Source organism: Nothobranchius furzeri, unplaced genomic scaffold, assembly GCF_043380555.1.
Source record: "Nothobranchius furzeri strain GRZ-AD unplaced genomic scaffold, NfurGRZ-RIMD1 Scf020, whole genome shotgun sequence".
Lineage (NCBI taxonomy): Eukaryota > Metazoa > Chordata > Actinopteri > Cyprinodontiformes > Nothobranchiidae > Nothobranchius > Nothobranchius furzeri.
Genome location: NW_027223037.1, coordinates 2,624,969 through 2,649,694, shown reverse-complemented (window position 1 = coordinate 2,649,694; position 24,726 = coordinate 2,624,969).

Genomic DNA, 24,726 nt, shown 5'->3' with positions numbered 1-24,726 from the left:
GTTTTTAAATGGCACCCAGAATTATGTTGCACGAAGCACAATTTCACATCATTCTGGGTTCATTTGTGTGAAAACAAGGTCCAATCAGGCTGAAACGTTACAGGAAGGTAGAATCTATTGAGTTGTAAGTGATCTGAACGTTTCATGATGATAGCACTTTCCTAAGGGGGTCAAACCATGTCCCAAACGTCACCGGATCTGGCGTCAATTTAAAGAAGTAGTCCAGTTACATATTTGTGGGCTTATAACTTGGCTTCTGAATGTCCTAGAGAGATCAGGTTTATTTTAATGTACTCCAATCAACAGCCCCCACAACCACAAAAAGGAATGGAGTCATTAGCACTTATGGTTTGTAAATGGCACCCAGAATTATGTTGCACGAAGCACAATTTCACATCATTCTGGGTCCTTTTGTGTGAAAACAAGGTCCAATCAGGCTGAAACGGTACAAGAAGGTAGAATCTATTGAGTTGTAAGTGATCTGAACGTTTCAAGATGATCCCACAATCCTGTAGGGGGTAAAACCATGTCCCAAAGGTCACCGGGCCTGGTGTCACTTTAAAGAAGTAGTCCAGTTACACATGTGTGGGCTCATAACTTGGCTTCTGAATGTCCTAGAGAGATCAGGTTTGTTTTAGTGTACTCCAATCAACAGCCCCTACAACCACAAAAAGGAATGGAGTCATTAGCACTTATGGTTTGTAAATGGCACCCAGAATTGTGTTGCACGAAGCACAATTTCACATCATTCTGGGTTCATTTGTGTGAAAACAAGGTCCAATCAGGCTGAAACGTTACAAGAAGGTAAAATCTATTGAGTTGTAAGTGATCTGAACAGTTCATGATGATCGCACATTCCTATAGGGGGTAAAACCATGTCCCAAAGGTCACCGGGCCTGGTGTCACTTTAAAGAAGTAGTCCAGTTACACATTTGTGGGCTTATAACTTGGCTTCTGAATGTCCTAGAGAGATCAGGTTTGTTTTAGTGTACTCCAATCAACATCCCCTACAACCACAAAAAGGAATGGAGTCATTAGCACTTATGGTTTGTAAATGGCACCCAGAATTATGTTGCACGAAGCACAATTTCACATCATTCTGGGTTCATTTGTGTGAAAACAAGGTCCAATCAGGCTGAAACGTTACAAGAAGGTAGAATCTATTGAGTTGTAAGTGATCTGAACGTTTCATGATGATCGCACATTCCTATAGGGGGTAAAACCATGTCCCAAAGGTCACCGGGCCTGGTGTCACTTTAAAGAAGTAGTCCAGTTACACATTTGAGGGCTTATAACTTGGCTTCTGAATGTCCTAGAGAGATCAGGTTTGTTTTAGTGTACTCCAATCAACAGCCCCTACAACCACAAAAAGGAATGGAGTCATTAGCATTTATGGTTTGTAAATGGCACCCAGAATTATGTTGCACGAAGCACAATTTCACATCATTCTGGGTCCATTTGTGTGAAAACAAGGTCCAATCAGGCTGAAACGTTACAAGAAGGTAGAATCTATTGAGTTGTAAGTGATCTGAATGTTTCATGATGATCCCACATTCGTATAGGGGGTAAAACAATGTCCCAAAGGTCACCGGGCCTGGTGTCACTTTAAATAAGTAGTCCAGTTACACATTTGTGGGCTTATAACTTGGCTTCTGAATGTCCTAGAGAGATCAGGTTTGTTTTAGTGTACTCCAATCAACAGCCCCTACAACCACAAAAAGGAATGGAGTCATTAGCACTTATGGTTTGTAAATGGCACCCAGAATTATGTTGCACGAAGCACAATTTCACATCATTCTGGGTCCATTTGTGTGAAAACAAGGTCCAGTCAGGCTGAAACGTTACAAGAAGGTAGAATCTATTGAGTTGTAAGTGATCTGAACGTTTCAAGATGATCGCACAATCCTAAGTGGGTCAAACCATGTCCCAAAGGTCACCGGATCTGGTGTCAATTTAAAGAAGTAGTCCAGTTACACATTTGTGGGCATATAACTTGGCTTCTGAATGTCCTAGAGAGATCAGGTTTGTTTTAGTGTACTCCAATCAACAGCCCCTACAACCACAAAAAGGAATGGAGTCATTAGCACTTATGGTTTGTAAATGGCACCCAGAATTATGTTGCACGAAGCACAATTTCACATCATTCTGGGTCCATTTGTGTGAAAACAAGGTCCAATCAGGCTGAAACGTTACAAGAAGGTAGAATCTATTGAGTTGTAAGTGATCTGAGCGTTTCATGATGATCGCACATTCCTATAGGGGGTCAAACCATGTCCCAAAGGTCACTGGGCCTGGTGTCAATTTAAAGAAGTAGCCCAGTTACACATTTGTGGGCTTATAACTTGGCTTCTGAATGTCCAAGAGAGATCAGGTTTGTTTTAATGTACTCCAATCAACAGCCCCTACAACCACAAAAACGAATGGAGTCATTAGCACTTATGGTTTGTAAATGGCACCCAGAATTATGCTGCACTAAGCACAATTTCACATCATTCTGTGTCCATTTGTGTGAAGACAAGGTCCAATCAGGCTGAAACGTTACATGAAGGTAGAATCTATTGAGTTGTAAGTGATCTGAACGTTTCATGATGATAGCACTTTCCTAAGGGTGTCAAATCATGTCCCAAAGGTCACCGGATCTGGTGTCAATTTAAAGAAGTAGTCCAGTTACACATTTGTGGGCTTATAACTTGGCTTCTGAATGTCCTAGAGAGATCAGGTTTGTTTTAATGTACTCCAATCAACAGCCCCTACAACCACAAAAAGGAATGGAGTCATTAGCACTTATGGTTTGTAAATGGCACCCAGAATTATGTTGCACGAAGCACAATTTCACTTCATTCTGGGTCCATTTGTGTGGAAACAAGGTCCAATCAGGCTGAAACGTTACAGGAAGGTATAATCTATCTAGTTGTAAGTGATCTGAACGTTTCATGATGATAGCCCTTTCCTAAGGGGGTCAATCCATGTCCCAAAGGTCACCGGATCTGGTGTCAATTTAAAGAAGTAGTCCAGTTACACATTTGTGGGCTTATACCTTGGCTTCTGAATGTCCTAGAGAGATCAGGTTTGTTTTAATGTACTCCAATCAACAGCCCCTACAACCACAAAAAGGAATGGAGTCATTAGCACTTATGGTTTGTAAATGGCACCCAGAATTATGTTGCACGAAGCACAATTTCACATCATTCTGGGTTCATTTGTGTGAAAACAAGGTCCAATCAGGCTGAAACGTTACAAGAAGGTAGAATCTATTGAGTTGTAAGTGATCTGAACGTTTCAAGATGATCCGACAATCCTGTAGGGGGTAAAACCATGTCCCAAAGGTCACCGGGCCTGGTGTCACTTTAAAGAAATAGTCCAGTTACACCTTTGTGGGCTTATAAATTGGCTTCTGAATGTCCTAGAGAGGTAAGGTTTGTTTTAGTGTACTCCAATCAACAGCCCCTACAACCACAAAAAGGAATGGAGTCATTAGCACTTATGGTTTGTAAATGGCACCCAGAATTATGTTGCACAAAGCACAATTTCACATCATTCTGGGTTCATTTGTGTGAAAACAAGGTCCAATCAGGCTGAAACGTTACAGGAAGGTAGAATCTATTGAGTTGTAAGTGATCTGAACGTTTCATGATGATAGCACTTTCCTAAGGGGGTCAAACCATGTCCCAAAGGTCACCGGATCTGGTGTCAATTTAAAGAAGTAGTCCAGTTACACATTTGTGGGCTTATAACTTGGCTTCTGAATGTCCTACAGAGATCAGGTTTGTTTTAGTATACTCCAATCAACAGCCCCTACAACCACAAAAAGGAATGGAGTCATTAGCACTTATGGTTTGCAAATGGCACCCAGAATTATGTTGCATGAAGCACAATTTCACATAAATCTGGGTCCATTTGTGGGAAAACAAGGTCCAATCAGGCTGAAAAGTTACAAGAAGGTAGAATCTATTGAGTTGTAAGTGATCTGAACGTTTTATGATGATAGCACTTTCCTAAGGGGGTCAAACCATGTCCCAAAAGTCACCGGATCTGGTGTCAATTTAAAGAAGTAGTCCAGTTACACATTTGTGGGCTTATAACTTGGCTTCTGAATGTCCTAGAGAGGTCAGGTTTGTTTTAGTGTACTCCAATCAACAGCCCCTACAACCACAAAAAGGAATGTAGTCATTAGCACTTATGGTTTGTAAATGGCACCCAGAATTATGTTGCACGAAGCACAATTTCACATCATTCTGGGTCCATTTGTGTGAAAACAAGGTCGAATCAGGCTGAAACGTTACAGGAAGGTAGAATCTATTGAGTTGTAAGTGATCTGAATGTTTCATGATGATAGCACTTTCCTAAGGGGGTCAAACCATGTCCCAAAGGTCACTGGATCTGGTGTCACTTTAAAGAATTAGTCCAGTTACACATTTTTGGGCTTATAACTTGGCTTCTGAATATCCTAGAGAGGTTAGGTTTGTTTTAGAGTACTCCAATTAACAGCCCCCATTACCCCAAAAAGGAATGGAGTCATTAGCACTTATGGTTTGTAAATGGCACCCAGAATTATGTTGCACGAAGCACAATTTCACATCATTCTGGGTCCATTTGTGTGAAAACAAGGTCAAATCAGGCTGAAACGTTACAAGAAGGTAGAATCTATTGAGTTGTAAGTGATCTGAACGTTTCAAGATATCGCACTTTCCTAAGGGGGTCAAACCATGTCCCAAAGGTCACCGGATCTGGTGTCACTTTAAAGAAGTTGTCCAGATACACATTTGTGGGCTTATAACTTTGCTTCTGAATATCCTAGAGAGGTCAGGTTTGTTTTAGAGTACTCCAATTAACAGCCCCCATTACCCCAAAAAGGAATGGAGTCATTAGCACTTATGGTTTTTAAATGGCACCCAGAATTATGTTGCACGAAGCACAATTTCACATCATTCTGGGTTCATTTGTGTGAAAACAAGGTCCAATCAGGCTGAAACGTTACAGGAAGGTAGAATCTATTGAGTTGTAAGTGATCTGAACGTTTCATGATGATAGCACTTTCCTAAGGGGGTCAAACCATGTCCCAAAGGTCACCGGATCTGGTGTCAATTTAAAGAAGTAGTCCAGTTACATATTTGTGGGCTTATAACTTGGCTTCTGAATGTCCTAGAGAGATCAGGTTTATTTTAATGTACTCCAATCAACAGCCCCCACAACCACAAAAAGGAATGGAGTCATTAGCACTTATGGTTTGTAAATGGCACCCAGAATTATGTTGCACGAAGCACAATTTCACATCATTCTGGGTCCATTTGTGTGAAAACAAGGTCCAATCAGGCTGAAACGCTACAAGAAGGTAGAATCTATTGAGTTGTAAGTGATCTGAACGTTTCAAGATGATCCCACAATCCTGTAGGGGGTAAAACCATGTCCCAAAGGTCACCGGGCCTGGTGTCACTTTAAAGAAGTAGTCCAGTTACACATGTGTGGGCTTATAACTTGGCTTCTGAATGTCCTAGAGAGATCAGGTTTGTTTTAGTGTACTCCAATCAACAGCCCCTACAACCACAAAAAGGAATGGAGTCATTAGCACTTATGGTTTGTAAATGGCACCCAGAATTGTGTTGCACGAAGCACAATTTCACATCATTCTGGGTTCATTTGTGTGAAAACAAGGTCCAATCAGGCTGAAACGTTACAAGAAGGTAGAATCTATTGAGTTGTAAGTGATCTGAACGTTTCATGATGATCGCACATTCCTATAGGGGGTAAAACCATGTCCCAAAGGTCACCGGGCCTGGTGTCACTTTAAAGAAGTAGTCCAGTTACACATTTGTGGGCTTATAACTTGGCTTCTGAATGTCCTAGAGAGATCAGGTTTGTTTTAGTGTACTCCAATCAACAGCCCCTACAACCACAAAAAGGAATGGAGTCATTAGCACTTATGGTTTGTAAATGGCACCCAGAATTATGTTGCACGAAGCACAATTTCACATCATTCTGGGTCCATTTGTGTGAAAACAAGGTCCAATCAGGCTGAAACGTTACAAGAAGGTAGAATCTATTGAGTTGTAAGTGATCTGAACGTTTCATGATGATCGCACATTCCTATAGGGGGTAAAACCATGTATCAAAGGTCACCGGGCCTGGTGTCACTTTAAAGAAGTAGTCCAGTTACACATTTGTGGGCTTATAACTTGGCTTCTGAATGTCCTAGAGAGATCAGGTTTGTTTTAGTGTACTCCAATCAACAGCCCCTACAACCACAAAAAGGAATGGAGTCATTAGCATTTATGGTTTGTAAATGGCACCCAGAATTATGTTGCACGAAGCACAATTTCACATCATTCTGGGTCCATTTGTGTGAAAACAAGGTCCAATCAGGCTGAAACGTTACAAGAAGGTAGAATCTATTGAGTTGTAAGTGATCTGAATGTTTCATGATGATCCCACATTCGTATAGGGGGTAAAACAATGTCCCAAAGGTCACCGGGCCTGGTGTCACTTTAAAGAAGTAGTCCAGTTACACATTTGTGGGCTTATAACTTGGCTTCTGAATGTCCTAGAGAGATCAGGTTTGTTTTAGTGTACTCCAATCAACAGCCCCTACAACCACAAAAAGGAATGGAGTCATTAGCACTTATGGTTTGTAAATGGCACCCAGAATTATGTTGCACGAAGCACAATTTCACATCATTCTGGGTCCATTTGTGTGAAAACAAGGTCCAGTCAGGCTGAAACGTTACAAGAAGGTAGAATCTATTGAGTTGTAAGTGATCTGAACGTTTCAAGATGATCGCACAATCCTAAGTGGGTCAAACCATGTCCCAAAGGTCACCGGATCTGGTGTCAATTTAAAGAAGTAGTCCAGTTACACATTTGTGGGCTTATAACTTGGCTTCTGAATGTCCTAGAGAGATCAGGTTTGTCTTAGTGTACTCCAATCAACAGCCCCTACAACCACAAAAAGGAATGGAGTCATTAGCACTTATGGTTTGTAAATGGCACCCAGAATTATGTTGCACGAAGCACAATTTCACATCATTCTGGGTCCATTTGTGTGAAAACAAGGTCCAATCAGGCTGAAACGTTACAAGAAGGTAGAATCTATTGAGTTGTAAGTGATCTGAGCGTTTCATGATGATCGCACATTCCTATAGGGGGTCAAACCATGTCCCAAAGGTCACCGGGCCTGGTGTCAATTTAAAGAAGTAGTCCAGTTACACATGTGTGGGCTCATAACTTGGCTTCTGAATGTCCTAGAGAGATCAGGTTTGTTTTAGTGTACTCCAATCAACAGCCCCTACAACCACAAAAAGGAATGGAGTCATTAGCACTTATGGTTTGTAAATGGCACCCAGAATTGTGTTGCACGAAGCACAATTTCACATCATTCTGGGTTCATTTGTGTGAAAACAAGGTCCAATCAGGCTGAAACGTTACAAGAAGGTAGAATCTATTGAGTTGTAAGTGATCTGAACGTTTCAAGATGATCGCACAATCCTAAGTGGGTCAAACCATGTCCCAAAGGTCACCGGATCTGGTGTCAATTTAAAGAAGTAGTCCAGTTACACATTTGTGGGCTTATAACTTGGCTTCTGAATGTCCTAGAGAGATCAGGTTTGTTTTAGTGTACTCCAATCAACAGCCCCTACAACCACAAAAAGGAATGGAGTCATTAGCACTTATGGTTTGTAAATGGCACCCAGAATTATGTTGCACGAAGCACAATTTCACATCATTCTGGGTCCATTTGTGTGAAAACAAGGTCCAATCAGGCTGAAACGTTACAAGAAGGTAGAATCTATTGAGTTGTAAGTGATCTGAGCGTTTCATGATGATCGCACATTCCTATAGGGGGTCAAACCATGTCCCAAAGGTCACCGGGCCTGGTGTCAATTTAAAGAAGTAGTCCAGTTACACATTTGTGGGCTTATAACTTGGCTTCTGAATGTCCAAGAGAGATCAGGTTTGTTTTAATGTACTCCAATCAACAGCCCCTACAACCACAAAAACGAATGGAGTCATTAGCACTTATGGTTTGTAAATGGCACCCAGAATTATGTTGCACTAAGCACAATTTCACATCATTCTGTGTCCATTTGTGTGAAGACAAGGTCCAATCAGGCTGAAACGTTACAGGAAGGTAGAATCTATTGAGTTGTAAGTGATCTGAACGTTTCATGATGATAGCACTTTCCTAAGGGTGTCAAATCATGTCCCAAAGGTCACCGGATCTGGTGTCAATTTAAAGAAGTAGTCCAGTTACACATTTGTGGGCTTATAACTTGGCTTCTGAATGTCCTAGAGAGATCAGGTTTGTTTTAATGTACTCCAATCAACAGCCCCTACAACCACAAAAAGGAATGGAGTCATTAGCACTTATGGTTTGTAAATGGCACCCAGAATTATGTTGCACGAAGCACAATTTCACTTCATTCTGGGTCCATTTGTGTGGAAACAAGGTCCAATCAGGCTGAAACGTTACAGGAAGGTATAATCTATCTAGTTGTAAGTGATCTGAACGTTTCATGATGATAGCCCTTTCCTAAGGGGGTCAATCCATGTCCCAAAGGTCACCGGATCTGGTGTCAATTTAAAGAAGTAGTCCAGTTACACATTTGTGGGCTTATACCTTGGCTTCTGAATGTCCTAGAGAGATCAGGTTTGTTTTAATGTACTCCAATCAACAGCCCCTACAACCACAAAAACGAATGGAGTCATTAGCACTTATGGTTTGTAAATGGCACCCAGAATTATGTTGCACGAAGCACAATTTCACATCATTCTGGGTTCATTTGTGTGAAAACAAGGTCCAATCAGGCTGAAACGTTACAAGAAGGTAGAATCTATTGAGTTGTAAGTGATCTGAACGTTTCAAGATGATCCGACAATCCTGTAGGGGGTAAAACCATGCCCCAAAGGTCACCGGGCCTGGTGTCACTTTAAAGAAGTAGTCCAGTTACACCTTTGTGGGCTTATAACTTGGCTTCTGAATGTCCTAGAGAGGTAAGGTTTGTTTTAGTGTACTCCAATCAACAGCCCCTACAACCACAAAAAGGAATGGAGTCATTAGCACTTATGGTTTGTAAATGGCACCCAGAATTATGTTGCACAAAGCACAATTTCACATCATTCTGGGTTCATTTGTGTCAAAACAAGGTCCAATCAGGCTGAAACGTTACAGGAAGGTAGAATCTATTGAGTTGTAAGTGATCTGAACGTTTCATGATGATAGCACTTTCCTAAGGGGGTCAAACCATGTCCCAAAGGTCACCGGATCTGGTGTCAATTTAAAGAAGTAGTCCAGTTACACATTTGTGGGCTTATAACTTGGCTTCTGAATGTCCTACAGAGATCAGGTTTGTTTTAGTATACTCCAATCAACAGCCCCTACAACCACAAAAAGGAATGGAGTCATTAGCACTTATGGTTTGCAAATGGCACCCAGAATTATGTTGCATGAAGCACAATTTCACATAAATCTGGGTCCATTTGTGGGAAAACAAGGTCCAATCAGGCTGAAAAGTTACAAGAAGGTAGAATCTATTGAGTTGTAAGTGATCTGAACGTTTTATGATGATAGCACTTTCCTAAGGGGGTCAAACCATGTCCCAAAAGTCACCGGATCTGGTGTCAATTTAAAGAAGTAGTCCAGTTACACATTTGTGGGCTTATAACTTGGCTTCTGAATGTCCTAGAGAGGTCAGGTTTGTTTTAGTGTACTCCAATCAACAGCCCCTACAACCACAAAAAGGAATGTAGTCATTAGCACTTATGGTTTGTAAATGGCACCCAGAATTATGTTGCACGAAGCACAATTTCACATCATTCTGGGTCCATTTGTGTGAAAACAAGGTCGAATCAGGCTGAAACGTTACAGGAAGGTAGAATCTATTGAGTTGTAAGTGATCTGAATGTTTCATGATGATAGCACTTTCCTAAGGGGGTCAAACCATGTCCCAAAGGTCACTGGATCTGGTGTCACTTTAAAGAATTAGTCCAGTTACACATTTTTGGGCTTATAACTTGGCTTCTGAATATCCTAGAGAGGTTAGGTTTGTTTTAGAGTACTCCAATTAACAGCCCCCATTACCCCAAAAAGGAATGGAGTCATTAGCACTTATGGTTTGTAAATGGCACCCAGAATTATGTTGCACGAAGCACAATTTCACATCATTCTGGGTCCATTTGTGTGAAAACAAGGTCAAATCAGGCTGAAACGTTACAAGAAGGTAGAATCTATTGAGTTGTAAGTGATCTGAACGTTTCAAGATATCGCACTTTCCTAAGGGGGTCAAACCATGTCCCAAAGGTCACCGGATCTGGTGTCACTTTAAAGAAGTTGTCCAGATACACATTTGTGGGCTTATAACTTTGCTTCTGAATATCCTAGAGAGGTCAGGTTTGTTTTAGAGTACTCCAATTAACAGCCCCCATTACCCCAAAAAGGAATGGAGTCATTAGCACTTATGGTTTTTAAATGGCACCCAGAATTATGTTGCACGAAGCACAATTTCACATCATTCTGGGTTCATTTGTGTGAAAACAAGGTCCAATCAGGCTGAAACGTTACAGGAAGGTAGAATCTATTGAGTTGTAAGTGATCTGAACGTTTCATGATGATAGCACTTTCCTAAGGGGGTCAAACCATGTCCCAAAGGTCACCGGATCTGGTGTCAATTTAAAGAAGTAGTCCAGTTACATATTTGTGGGCTTATAACTTGGCTTCTGAATGTCCTAGAGAGATCAGGTTTATTTTAATGTACTCCAATCAACAGCCCCCACAACCACAAAAAGGAATGGAGTCATTAGCACTTATGGTTTGTAAATGGCACCCAGAATTATGTTGCACGAAGCACAATTTCACATCATTCTGGGTCCATTTGTGTGAAAACAAGGTCCAATCAGGCTGAAACGCTACAAGAAGGTAGAATCTATTGAGTTGTAAGTGATCTGAACGTTTCAAGATGATCCCACAATCCTGTAGGGGGTAAAACCATGTCCCAAAGGTCACCGGGCCTGGTGTCACTTTAAAGAAGTAGTCCAGTTACACATGTGTGGGCTTATAACTTGGCTTCTGAATGTCCTAGAGAGATCAGGTTTGTTTTAGTGTACTCCAATCAACAGCCCCTACAACCACAAAAAGGAATGGAGTCATTAGCACTTATGGTTTGTAAATGGCACCCAGAATTGTGTTGCACGAAGCACAATTTCACATCATTCTGGGTTCATTTGTGTGAAAACAAGGTCCAATCAGGCTGAAACGTTACAAGAAGGTAGAATCTATTGAGTTGTAAGTGATCTGAACGTTTCATGATGATCGCACATTCCTATAGGGGGTAAAACCATGTCCCAAAGGTCACCGGGCCTGGTGTCACTTTAAAGAAGTAGTCCAGTTACACATTTGTGGGCTTATAACTTGGCTTCTGAATGTCCTAGAGAGATCAGGTTTGTTTTAGTGTACTCCAATCAACAGCCCCTACAACCACAAAAAGGAATGGAGTCATTAGCACTTATGGTTTGTAAATGGCACCCAGAATTATGTTGCACGAAGCACAATTTCACATCATTCTGGGTCCATTTGTGTGAAAACAAGGTCCAATCAGGCTGAAACGTTACAAGAAGGTAGAATCTATTGAGTTGTAAGTGATCTGAACGTTTCATGATGATCGCACATTCCTATAGGGGGTAAAACCATGTATCAAAGGTCACCGGGCCTGGTGTCACTTTAAAGAAGTAGTCCAGTTACACATTTGTGGGCTTATAACTTGGCTTCTGAATGTCCTAGAGAGATCAGGTTTGTTTTAGTGTACTCCAATCAACAGCCCCTACAACCACAAAAAGGAATGGAGTCATTAGCATTTATGGTTTGTAAATGGCACCCAGAATTATGTTGCACGAAGCACAATTTCACATCATTCTGGGTCCATTTGTGTGAAAACAAGGTCCAATCAGGCTGAAACGTTACAAGAAGGTAGAATCTATTGAGTTGTAAGTGATCTGAATGTTTCATGATGATCCCACATTCGTATAGGGGGTAAAACAATGTCCCAAAGGTCACCGGGCCTGGTGTCACTTTAAAGAAGTAGTCCAGTTACACATTTGTGGGCTTATAACTTGGCTTCTGAATGTCCTAGAGAGATCAGGTTTGTTTTAGTGTACTCCAATCAACAGCCCCTACAACCACAAAAAGGAATGGAGTCATTAGCACTTATGGTTTGTAAATGGCACCCAGAATTATGTTGCACGAAGCACAATTTCACATCATTCTGGGTCCATTTGTGTGAAAACAAGGTCCAGTCAGGCTGAAACGTTACAAGAAGGTAGAATCTATTGAGTTGTAAGTGATCTGAACGTTTCAAGATGATCGCACAATCCTAAGTGGGTCAAACCATGTCCCAAAGGTCACCGGATCTGGTGTCAATTTAAAGAAGTAGTCCAGTTACACATTTGTGGGCTTATAACTTGGCTTCTGAATGTCCTAGAGAGATCAGGTTTGTCTTAGTGTACTCCAATCAACAGCCCCTACAACCACAAAAAGGAATGGAGTCATTAGCACTTATGGTTTGTAAATGGCACCCAGAATTATGTTGCACGAAGCACAATTTCACATCATTCTGGGTCCATTTGTGTGAAAACAAGGTCCAATCAGGCTGAAACGTTACAAGAAGGTAGAATCTATTGAGTTGTAAGTGATCTGAGCGTTTCATGATGATCGCACATTCCTATAGGGGGTCAAACCATGTCCCAAAGGTCACCGGGCCTGGTGTCAATTTAAAGAAGTAGTCCAGTTACACATGTGTGGGCTCATAACTTGGCTTCTGAATGTCCTAGAGAGATCAGGTTTGTTTTAGTGTACTCCAATCAACAGCCCCTACAACCACAAAAAGGAATGGAGTCATTAGCACTTATGGTTTGTAAATGGCACCCAGAATTGTGTTGCACGAAGCACAATTTCACATCATTCTGGGTTCATTTGTGTGAAAACAAGGTCCAATCAGGCTGAAACGTTACAAGAAGGTAGAATCTATTGAGTTGTAAGTGATCTGAACGTTTCAAGATGATCGCACAATCCTAAGTGGGTCAAACCATGTCCCAAAGGTCACCGGATCTGGTGTCAATTTAAAGAAGTAGTCCAGTTACACATTTGTGGGCTTATAACTTGGCTTCTGAATGTCCTAGAGAGATCAGGTTTGTTTTAGTGTACTCCAATCAACAGCCCCTACAACCACAAAAAGGAATGGAGTCATTAGCACTTATGGTTTGTAAATGGCACCCAGAATTATGTTGCACGAAGCACAATTTCACATCATTCTGGGTCCATTTGTGTGAAAACAAGGTCCAATCAGGCTGAAACGTTACAAGAAGGTAGAATCTATTGAGTTGTAAGTGATCTGAGCGTTTCATGATGATCGCACATTCCTATAGGGGGTCAAACCATGTCCCAAAGGTCACCGGGCCTGGTGTCAATTTAAAGAAGTAGTCCAGTTACACATTTGTGGGCTTATAACTTGGCTTCTGAATGTCCAAGAGAGATCAGGTTTGTTTTAATGTACTCCAATCAACAGCCCCTACAACCACAAAAACGAATGGAGTCATTAGCACTTATGGTTTGTAAATGGCACCCAGAATTATGTTGCACTAAGCACAATTTCACATCATTCTGTGTCCATTTGTGTGAAGACAAGGTCCAATCAGGCTGAAACGTTACAGGAAGGTAGAATCTATTGAGTTGTAAGTGATCTGAACGTTTCATGATGATAGCACTTTCCTAAGGGTGTCAAATCATGTCCCAAAGGTCACCGGATCTGGTGTCAATTTAAAGAAGTAGTCCAGTTACACATTTGTGGGCTTATAACTTGGCTTCTGAATGTCCTAGAGAGATCAGGTTTGTTTTAATGTACTCCAATCAACAGCCCCTACAACCACAAAAAGGAATGGAGTCATTAGCACTTATGGTTTGTAAATGGCACCCAGAATTATGTTGCACGAAGCACAATTTCACTTCATTCTGGGTCCATTTGTGTGGAAACAAGGTCCAATCAGGCTGAAACGTTACAGGAAGGTATAATCTATCTAGTTGTAAGTGATCTGAACGTTTCATGATGATAGCCCTTTCCTAAGGGGGTCAATCCATGTCCCAAAGGTCACCGGATCTGGTGTCAATTTAAAGAAGTAGTCCAGTTACACATTTGTGGGCTTATACCTTGGCTTCTGAATGTCCTAGAGAGATCAGGTTTGTTTTAATGTACTCCAATCAACAGCCCCTACAACCACAAAAACGAATGGAGTCATTAGCACTTATGGTTTGTAAATGGCACCCAGAATTATGTTGCACGAAGCACAATTTCACATCATTCTGGGTTCATTTGTGTGAAAACAAGGTCCAATCAGGCTGAAACGTTACAAGAAGGTAGAATCTATTGAGTTGTAAGTGATCTGAACGTTTCAAGATGATCCGACAATCCTGTAGGGGGTAAAACCATGCCCCAAAGGTCACCGGGCCTGGTGTCACTTTAAAGAAGTAGTCCAGTTACACCTTTGTGGGCTTATAACTTGGCTTCTGAATGTCCTAGAGAGGTAAGGTTTGTTTTAGTGTACTCCAATCAACAGCCCCTACAACCACAAAAAGGAATGGAGTCATTAGCACTTATGGTTTGTAAATGGCACCCAGAATTATGTTGCACAAAGCACAATTTCACATCATTCTGGGTTCATTTGTGTCAAAACAAGGTCCAATCAGGCTGAAACGTTACAGGAAGGTAGAATCTATTGAGTTGTAAGTGATCTGAACGTTTCATGATGATAGCACTTTCCTAAGGGGGTCAAACCATGTCCCAAAGGTCACCGGATCTGGTGTCAATTTAAAGAAGTAGTCCAGTTACACATTTGTGGGCTTATAACTTGGCTTCTGAATGTCCTACAGAGATCAGGTTTGTTTTAGTATACTCCAATCAACAGCCCCTACAACCACAAAAAGGAATGGAGTCATTAGCACTTATGGTTTGCAAATGGCACCCAGAATTATGTTGCATGAAGCACAATTTCACATAAATCTGGGTCCATTTGTGTGAAAACAAGGTCCAATCAGGCTGAAAAGTTACAAGAAGGTAGAATCTATTGAGTTGTAAGTGATCTGAACGTTTTATGATGATAGCACTTTCCTAAGGGGGTCAAACCATGTCCCAAAAGTCACCGGATCTGGTGTCAATTTAAAGAAGTAGTCCAGTTACACATTTGTGGGCTTATAACTTGGCTTCTGAATGTCCTAGAGAGGTCAGGTTTGTTTTAGTGTACTCCAATCAACAGCCCCTACAACCACAAAAAGGAATGTAGTCATTAGCACTTATGGTTTGTAAATGGCACCCAGAATTATGTTGCACGAAGCACAATTTCACATCATTCTGGGTCCATTTGTGTGAAAACAAGGTCCAATCAGGCTGAAACGTTACAGGAAGGTAGAATCTATTGAGTTGTAAGTGATCTGAATGTTTCATGATGATAGCACTTTCCTAAGGGGGTCAAACCATGTCCCAAAGGTCACTGGATCTGGTGTCACTTTAAAGAATTAGTCCAGTTACACATTTTTGGGCTTATAACTTGGCTTCTGAATATCCTAGAGAGGTTAGGTTTGTTTTAGAGTACTCCAATTAACAGCCCCCATTACCCCAAAAAGGAATGGAGTCATTAGCACTTATGGTTTGTAAATGGCACCCAGAATTATGTTGCACGAAGCACAATTTCACATCATTCTGGGTCCATTTGTGTGAAAACAAGGTCAAATCAGGCTGAAACGTTACAAGAAGGTAGAATCTATTGAGTTGTAAGTGATCTGAACGTTTCAAGATATCGCACTTTCCTAAGGGGGTCAAACCATGTCCCAAAGGTCACCGGATCTGGTGTCACTTTAAAGAAGTTGTCCAGATAAACATTTGTGGGCTTATAACTTTGCTTCTGAATATCCTAGAGAGGTCAGGTTTGTTTTAGAGTACTCCAATTAACAGCCCCCATTACCCCAAAAAGGAATGGAGTCATTAGCACTTATGGTTTTTAAATGGCACCCAGAATTATGTTGCACGAAGCACAATTTCACATCATTCTGGGTTCATTTGTGTGAAAACAAGGTCCAATCAGGCTGAAACGTTACAGGAAGGTAGAATCTATTGAGTTGTAAGTGATCTGAACGTTTCATGATGATAGCACTTTCCTAAGGGGGTCAAACCATGTCCCAAAGGTCACCGGATCTGGTGTCAATTTAAAGAAGTAGTCCAGTTACATATTTGTGGGCTTATAACTTGGCTTCTGAATGTCCTAGAGAGATCAGGTTTATTTTAATGTACTCCAATCAACAGCCCCCACAACCACAAAAAGGAATGGAGTCATTAGCACTTATGGTTTGTAAATGGCACCCAGAATTATGTTGCACGAAGCACAATTTCACATCATTCTGGGTCCATTTGTGTGAAAACAAGGTCCAATCAGGCTGAAACGCTACAAGAAGGTAGAATCTATTGAGTTGTAAGTGATCTGAACGTTTCAAGATGATCCCACAATCCTGTAGGGGGTAAAACCATGTCCCAAAGGTCACCGGGCCTGGTGTCACTTTAAAGAAGTAGTCCAGTTACACATGTGTGGGCTTATAACTTGGCTTCTGAATGTCCTAGAGAGATCAGGTTCTTTTTAGTGTACTCCAATCAACAGCCCCTACAACCACAAAAAGGAATGGAGTCATTAGCACTTATGGTTTGTAAATGGCACCCAGAATTGTGTTGCACGAAGCACAATTTCACATCATTCTGGGTTCATTTGTGTGAAAACAAGGTCCAATCAGGCTGAAACGTTACAAGAAGGTAGAATCTATTGAGTTGTAAGTGATCTGAACGTTTCATGATGATCGCACATTCCTATAGGGGGTAAAACCATGTCCCAAAGGTCACCGGGCCTGGTGTCACTTTAAAGAAGTAGTCCAGTTACACATTTGTGGGCTTATAACTTGGCTTCTGAATGTCCTAGAGAGATCAGGTTTGTTTTAGTGTACTCCAATCAACAGCCCCTACAACCACAAAAAGGAATGGAGTCATTAGCACTTATGGTTTGTAAATGGCACCCAGAATTATGTTGCACGAAGCACAATTTCACATCATTCTGGGTTCATTTGTGTGAAAACAAGGTCCAATCAGGCTGAAACGTTACAAGAAGGTAGAATCTATTGAGTTGTAAGTGATCTGAACGTTTCATGATGATCACACATTCCTATAGGGGGTAAAACCATGTCCCAAAGGTCACCGGGCCTGGTGTCACTTTAAAGAAGTAGTCCAGTTACACATTTGTGGGCTTATAACTTGGCTTCTGAATGTCCTAGAGAGATCAGGTTTGTTTTAGTGTACTCCAATCAACAGCCCCTACAACCACAAAAAGGAATGGAGTCATTAGCATTTATGGTTTGTAAATGGCACCCAGAATTATGTTGTACGAAGCACAATTTCACATCATTCTGGGTCCATTTGTGTGAAAACAAGGTCCAATCAGGCTGAAACGTTACAAGAAGGTAGAATCTATTGAGTTGTAAGTGATCTGAATGTTTCATGATGATCCCACATTCGTATAGGGGGTAAAACAATGTCCCAAAGGTCACCGGGCCTGGTGTCACTTTAAAGAAGTAGTCCAGTTACACATTTGTGGGCTTATAACTTGGCTTCTGAATGTCCTAGAGAGATCAGGTTTGTTTTAGTGTACTCCAATCAACAGCCCCTACAACCACAAAAAGGAATGGAGTCATTAGCACTTATGGTTTGTAAATGGCACCCAGAATTATGTTGCACGAAGCAAAATTTCACATCATTCTGGGTCCATTTGTGTGAAAACAAGGTCCAATCAGGCTGAAACGTTACAAGAAGGTAGAATCTATTGAGTTGTAAGTGATCTGAACGTTTCATGATGATCGCACATTCCTATAGGGGGTCAAACCATGTCCCAAAGGTCACCGGGCCTGGTGTCAATTTAAAGAAGTAGTCCAGTTACACATTTGTGGGCTTATAACTTGGCTTCTGAATGTCCTAGAGAGATCAGGTTTGTTTTAATGTACTCCAATCAACAGCCCCTACAACCACAAAAACGAATGGAGTCATTAGCACTTATGGTTTGTAAATGGCACCCAGAATTATGTTGCACTAAGCACAATTTCACATCATTCTGTGTCCATTTGTGTGAAGACAAGGTCCAATCAGGATGAAACGTTACAGGAAGGTAGAATCTATTGAGTTGTAAGTGATCTGAACGTTTCATGTTGATAGCACTTTCCTAAGGGTGTCAAATCATGTCCCAAAGGTCACCGGATCTGGTGTCAATTTAAAGAAGTAGTCCAGTTACACATTTGTGGGCTTATAACTTGGCTTCTGAATGTCCTAGAGAGATCAGGTTTGTTTTAATGTACTCCAATCAACAGCCCCTACAACCACAAAAAGGAATGGAGTCATTAGCACTTATGGTTTGTAAATGGCACCCAGAATTATGTTGCACGAAGCACAATTTCACTTCATTCTGGGTCCATTTGTGTGGAAACAAGGTCCAATCAGGCTGAAACGTTACAGGAAGGTATAATCTATCTAGTTGTAAGTGATCTGAACGTTTCATGATGATAGCCCTTTCCTAAGGGGGTCAATCCATGTCCCAAAGGTCACCGGATCTGGTGTCAATTTAAAGAAGTAGTCCAGTTACACATTTGTGGGCTTATAACTTGGCTTCTGAATGTCCTAGAGAGATCAGGTTTGTTTTAATGTACTCCAATCAACAGCCCCTACAACCACAAAAAGGAATGGAGTCATTAGCACTTATGGTTTGTAAATGGCACCCAGAATTATGTTGCACGAAGCACAATTTCACATCATTCTGGGTTCATTTGTGTTAAAACAAGGTCCAATCAGGCTGAAACGTTACAGGAAGGTAGAATCTATTGAGTTGTAAGTGATCTGAACGTTTCATGATGATAGCACTTTCCTAAGGGGGTCAAACCATGTCCCAAAGGTCACCGGATCTGGTGTCAATTTAAAGAAGTAGTCCAGTTACACATTTGTGGGCTTATAACTTGGCTTCTGAATGTCCTAGAGAGATCAGGTTTGTTTTAGTATACTCCAATCAACAGCCCCTACAACCACAAAAAGGAATGGAGTCATTAGCACTTATGGTTTGTAAATGGCACCCAGAATTATGTTGCACGAAGCACAATTTCACTTCATTCTGGGTCCATTTGTGTGAAAACAAGGTCCAATCAGGCTGAAACGTTTCAGGAAGGTAGAATCTATTGAGTTGTAAGTGATCTGAACGTTTCAAGATGATCGCACAATCCTATAGGGGGTCAAACCATGTCCCAAAGGTCACCTGGCCTGGTGTCACTTTAAAGAAGTAGTCCAGTTACACCTTTGTGGGCTTATAACTTGGCTTCATAATGTCCTAGAGAGGTCAGGTTTGTTTTAGTGTACTCCAATCAACAGCCCCTACAACCACAAAAAGGAATGGAGTCATTAGCACTTATGGTTTGTAAATGGCACCCAGAAATATGTTGCACGAAGCACAATTTCACATCATTCTGGGTCCATTTGTGTGAAAACAAGGTCCAATCAGGCTGAAACGTTACAAGAAGGTAGAATCTATTGAGTTGTAAGTGATCTGAACGTTTCAAGATGATCGCACTTTCCTAAGGGGGTCAAACCATGTCCCAAAGGTCACCGGGCCTGGTGTAAATTTAAAGAAGTAGTCCAGTTACACCTTTGTGGGCTTATAACTTGGCTTCTGAATATCCTAGAGAGGTCAGGTTTGTTTTAGAGTACTCCAATTAACAGCCCCCATTACCCCAAAAAGGAATGGAGTCATTAGCACTTATGGTTTGTAAATGGCACCCAGAATTATGTTGCACGAAGCACAATTTCACATCATTCTGGGTCCATTTGTGTGAAAACAAGGTCCAGTCAGGCTGAAACGTTACAAGAAGGTAGAATCTATTGAGTTGTAAGTGATCTGAACGTTTCATGATGATCGCACATTCCTAAGGAGGTCAAACTATGTCCCAAAGGTCACCGGATCTGGTGTCAATTTAAAGAAGTAGTCCAGTTACACATTTGTGGGCTTATAACTTGGCTTCTGAATGTCCTAGAAAGATCAGGTTTGTTTTAGTGTACTCCAATCAACAGCCCCCATACCTTCTTGTAGCGTTTCAGCCTGATTGGACCTTGTTTTCACACAAATGGACCCAGAATGATGTGAAATTGTGCTTCGTGCAACATAATTCTGGGTGCCATTTACAAACCATAAGTGCTATTGACTCCATTCCTTTTTGTGGTTGTAGGGGATGTTGATTGGAGTGCATTAAAACAAACCTGATCTCTCTAGGACATTCAGAAGCCAAGTTATAAGCCCACAAAGGTGTAACTGGACTACTTCTTTAAAGTGACACCAGGCCCGGTGACCTTTGGGACATGGGTTGACCCCCTTAGGAAAGTGCTATCATCATGAAACGTTCAGATCACTTACAACTCAATAGATTCTACCTTCTTGTAGCGTTTCAGCCTGATTGGACCTTGTTCTCACACAAATGAACCCAGAATGATGTGAAATCGTGCTTCGTGCAACATAATTCTGGGTGCCATTTACAAACCATAAGTGCTAATGACTCCATTCCTTTTTGTGGTTGTATGGGCTGTTGATTGGAGCACATTAAAACAAACCTGATCTCTCTAGGACATTCAGAAGCCAAGTTATAAGCCCACAAATGTGTAACTGGACTACTTCTTTAAATTGACACCAGATCCGGTGACCTTTGGGACATGGTTTGACCCCCTTAGGAAAGTGCTATCATCATGAAACGTTCAGATCACTTACAACTCAACAGATTCTACCTTCCTGTAACGTTTCAGCCTGATTGGACCTTGTTTTCACACAAATGAACCCAGAATGATGTGAAATTGTGCTTCGTGCAACATAATTCTGGGTGCCATTTACAAACCATAAGTGCTAATGACTCCATTCCTTTTTGTGGTTGTAGGGGCTGTTGATTTGAGTACACTAAAACAAACCTAACCTCTCTAGGACATTCAGAAGCCAAGTTATAAGCCCACAAATGTGTAACTGGACTACTTCGTTAAATTGACACCAGATCCGGTGACCTTTGGGACATGGTTTGACCCCCTTAGGAAAGTGCTATCATCATGAAACGTTCAAAACACTTACACCTAAATAGATTCTACCTTCCTGTAACGTTTCAGCCTGATTGGACCTTGTTTTCACACAAATGAACCAAGAATGAAGTGAAATTGTGCTTCGTGCAACATAATTCCGGGTGCCATTTAAAAACCATAAGTGCTAATGACTCCATTCCTTTTTGTGGTTGTAGGGGCTGTTGATTGGAGTATACTAAAACAAACCTGATCTCTCTAGGACATTCAGAAGTCAAGTTATAAGCCCACAAAGGTGTAACTGGAATACTTCTTTAAAGTGACACCAGGCCCGGTGACCTTTGGGACATGGTTTGACCCCCTATAGGAATGTGCGATCTTCATGAAACGTTCAGATCACTTACAACTCAATAGATTCTACCTTCTTGTAACGTTTCAGCCTGATTGGACCTTGTTTTCACACAAATGGACCCAGAATGATGTGAAATTGTGCTTCGTGCAACATAATTCTGGGTGCCATTTAAAAACCATAAGTGCTAATGACTCCATTCCTTTTTGTGGTTGTAGGGGCTGTTGATTGGAGTACACTAAAACAAACCTGACCTCTCTAGGACATTCAGAAGCCATGTTATAAGCCCACAAAGGTGTAATTGGACTACTTCTTTAAAGTGACACCAGGCCCGGTGACCTTTGGGACATGGTTTGACCCCCTATAGGAATGTGCGATCATCTTGAAACGTTCAGATCACTTACAACTCAATAGATTCTACCTTCTTGTAGCGTTTCAGCCTGATTGGACCTTGTTTTCACACAAATTGACCCAGAATGATGTGAAATTGTGCTTTGTGCAACATAATTCTGGATGCCATTTAAAAACCATAAGTGCTAATGACTCCATTCCTTTTTGTGGTTGTAGGGGCTGTTGATTGGAGTATACTAAAACAAACCTGATCTCTCTAGGACATTCAGAAGCCAAGTTATAAGCCCACAAAGGTGTAACTGGACTACTTCTTTAAATTGACACCAGATCCGGTGACCTTTGGGACATGGTTTGACCCCCTTAGGAAAGTGCTATCATCATGAAACGTTCAGATCACTTACAACTCAATAGATTCTACCTTCCTGTAACATTTCAGCCTGATTGGACCTTGTTTTCACACAAATGAACCCAGAATGATGTGAAATTGTGCTTCGTGCAACATAATTCTGGGTGCCATTTAAAAACCATAAGTGCTAATGACTCCATTCCTTTTTGAGGTTGTAGGGGCTGTTGATTGGAGTACACTAAAACAAACCTGATCTCTCTAGGACATTCAGAAGCCAAGTTATAAGCACTCAAATGTGTAACTGGACTACTTCTTTAAAGTGACACCAGGCCCGGTGACCTTTGGGACATGGTTTGACCCCCTAGAGGAATGTGCGATCATCATGAAACGTTCAGATCAATTACAACTCAATAGATTCTACCTTCTTGTGACGTTTCAGCCTGATTGGACCTTGTTTTCACACAAATGGACCCAGAATTATGTGAAATTGTGCTTCGTGCAACATAATTCTGCGTGCTATTTAAAAACCATAAGTGCTAATGACTCCATTCCTTTTTGTGGTTGTAGGGGCTGTTGGTTGGAGTACATTAAAACAAACCTGATCTCTCTAGGACATTCAGAAGCCAAGTTATAAGCCCACAAATGTGTAACTGGACTACTTCTTTAAATTGACACCAGATCCGGTGACCTTTGGGGCATGGTTTGACCCCCTATAGGAATGTGCGATCATCTTGAAACGTTCAGATCACTTACAACTCAATAGATTCTACCTTCTTGTAGCGTTTGAGCCTGATTGGACCTTGTTTTCATACGAATGGACCCAGAATGATGTGAAATTGTGCTTCATGCAACATAATTCTGGGTGCCATTTACAAACCATAAGTGCTAATGACTCCATTCCTTTTTGTGGTTGTAGGGGTTGTTGATTGGAGTACACTAAAACAAACCTGATCTCTCTAAGACATTCAGAAGCCAAGTTATAAGCCCACAAATGTGTAACTGGACTACTTCGTTAAATTGACACCAGATCCGGTGACCTTTGGGACATGGTTTGACCCCCTTAGGAAAGTGCTATCATCATGAAACGTTCAAATCACTTACAACTAAATAGATTCTACCTTCCTGTAACGTTTCAGCCTGATTGGACCTTGTTTTCACACAAATGAACCCAGAATGATGTGAAATTGTGCTTCGTGCAACATAATTCTGGGTGCCATTTAAAAACCATAAGTGCTAATGACTCCATTCCTTTTTGAGGTTGTAGGGGCTGTTGATTGGAGTACACTAAAACAAACCTGATCTCCCTAGGACATTCAGAAGCCAAGTTATAAGCCCTCAAATGTGTAACTGGACTACTTCTTTAAAGTGACACCAGGCCCGGTGACCTTTGGGACATGGTTTGACCCCCTATAGGAAAGTGCGATCATCATGAAACGTTCAGATCAATTACAACTCAATAGATTCTACCTTCTTGTAACGTTTCAGCCTGATTGGACCTTGTTTTCACACAAATGGACCCAGAATGATGTGAAATTGTGCTTCGTGCAACATAATTCTGGGTGCCATTTACAAACTATAAGTGCTATTGACTCCATTCCTTTTTGTGGTTGTAGGGGCTGTTGGTTGGAGTACATTAAAACAAACCTGATCTCTCTAGGACATTCAGAAGCCAAGTTATAAGCCCACAAATGTGTAACTGGACTACTTCTTTAAATTGACACCAGATCCGGTGACCTTTGGGACATGGTTTGACCCCCTATAGGAATGTGCGATCATCTTGAAACGTTCAGATCACTTACAACTCAATAGATTCTACCTTCTTGTAGCGTTTGAGCCTGATTGGACCTTGTTTTCACACAAATGGACCCAGAATGATGTGAAATTGTGCTTCATGCAACATAATTCTGGGTGCCATTTACAAACCATAAGTGCTAATGACTCCATTCCTTTTTGTGGTTGTAGGGGTTGTTGATTGGAGTACACTAAAACAAACCTGATCTCTCTAAGACATTCAGAAGCCAAGTTATAAGCCCACAAATGTGTAACTGGACTACTTCGTTAAATTGACACCAGATCCGGTGACCTTTGGGACATGGTTTGACCCCCTTAGGAAAGAGCTATCATCACAAAACGTTCAAATCACTTACAACTAAATAGATTCTACCTTCCTGTAATGTTTCAGCCTGATTGGACCTTGTTTTCACACAAATGAACCCAGAATGAAGTGAAATTGTGCTTCGTGCAACATAATTCTGGGTGCCATTTAAAAACCATAAGTGCTAATGACTCCATTCCTTTTTGTGGTTGTAGGGGCTGTTGATTGGAGTATACTAAAACAAACCTGATCTCTCTAGGACATTCAGAAGTCAAGTTATAAGCCCACAAAGGTGTAACTGGAATACTTCTTTAAAGTGACACCAGGCCCGGTGACCTTTGGGACATGGTTTGACCCCCTATAGGAATGTGCGATCTTCATGAAACGTTCAGATCACTTACAACTCAATAGATTCTACCTTCTTGTAGCGTTTCAGCCT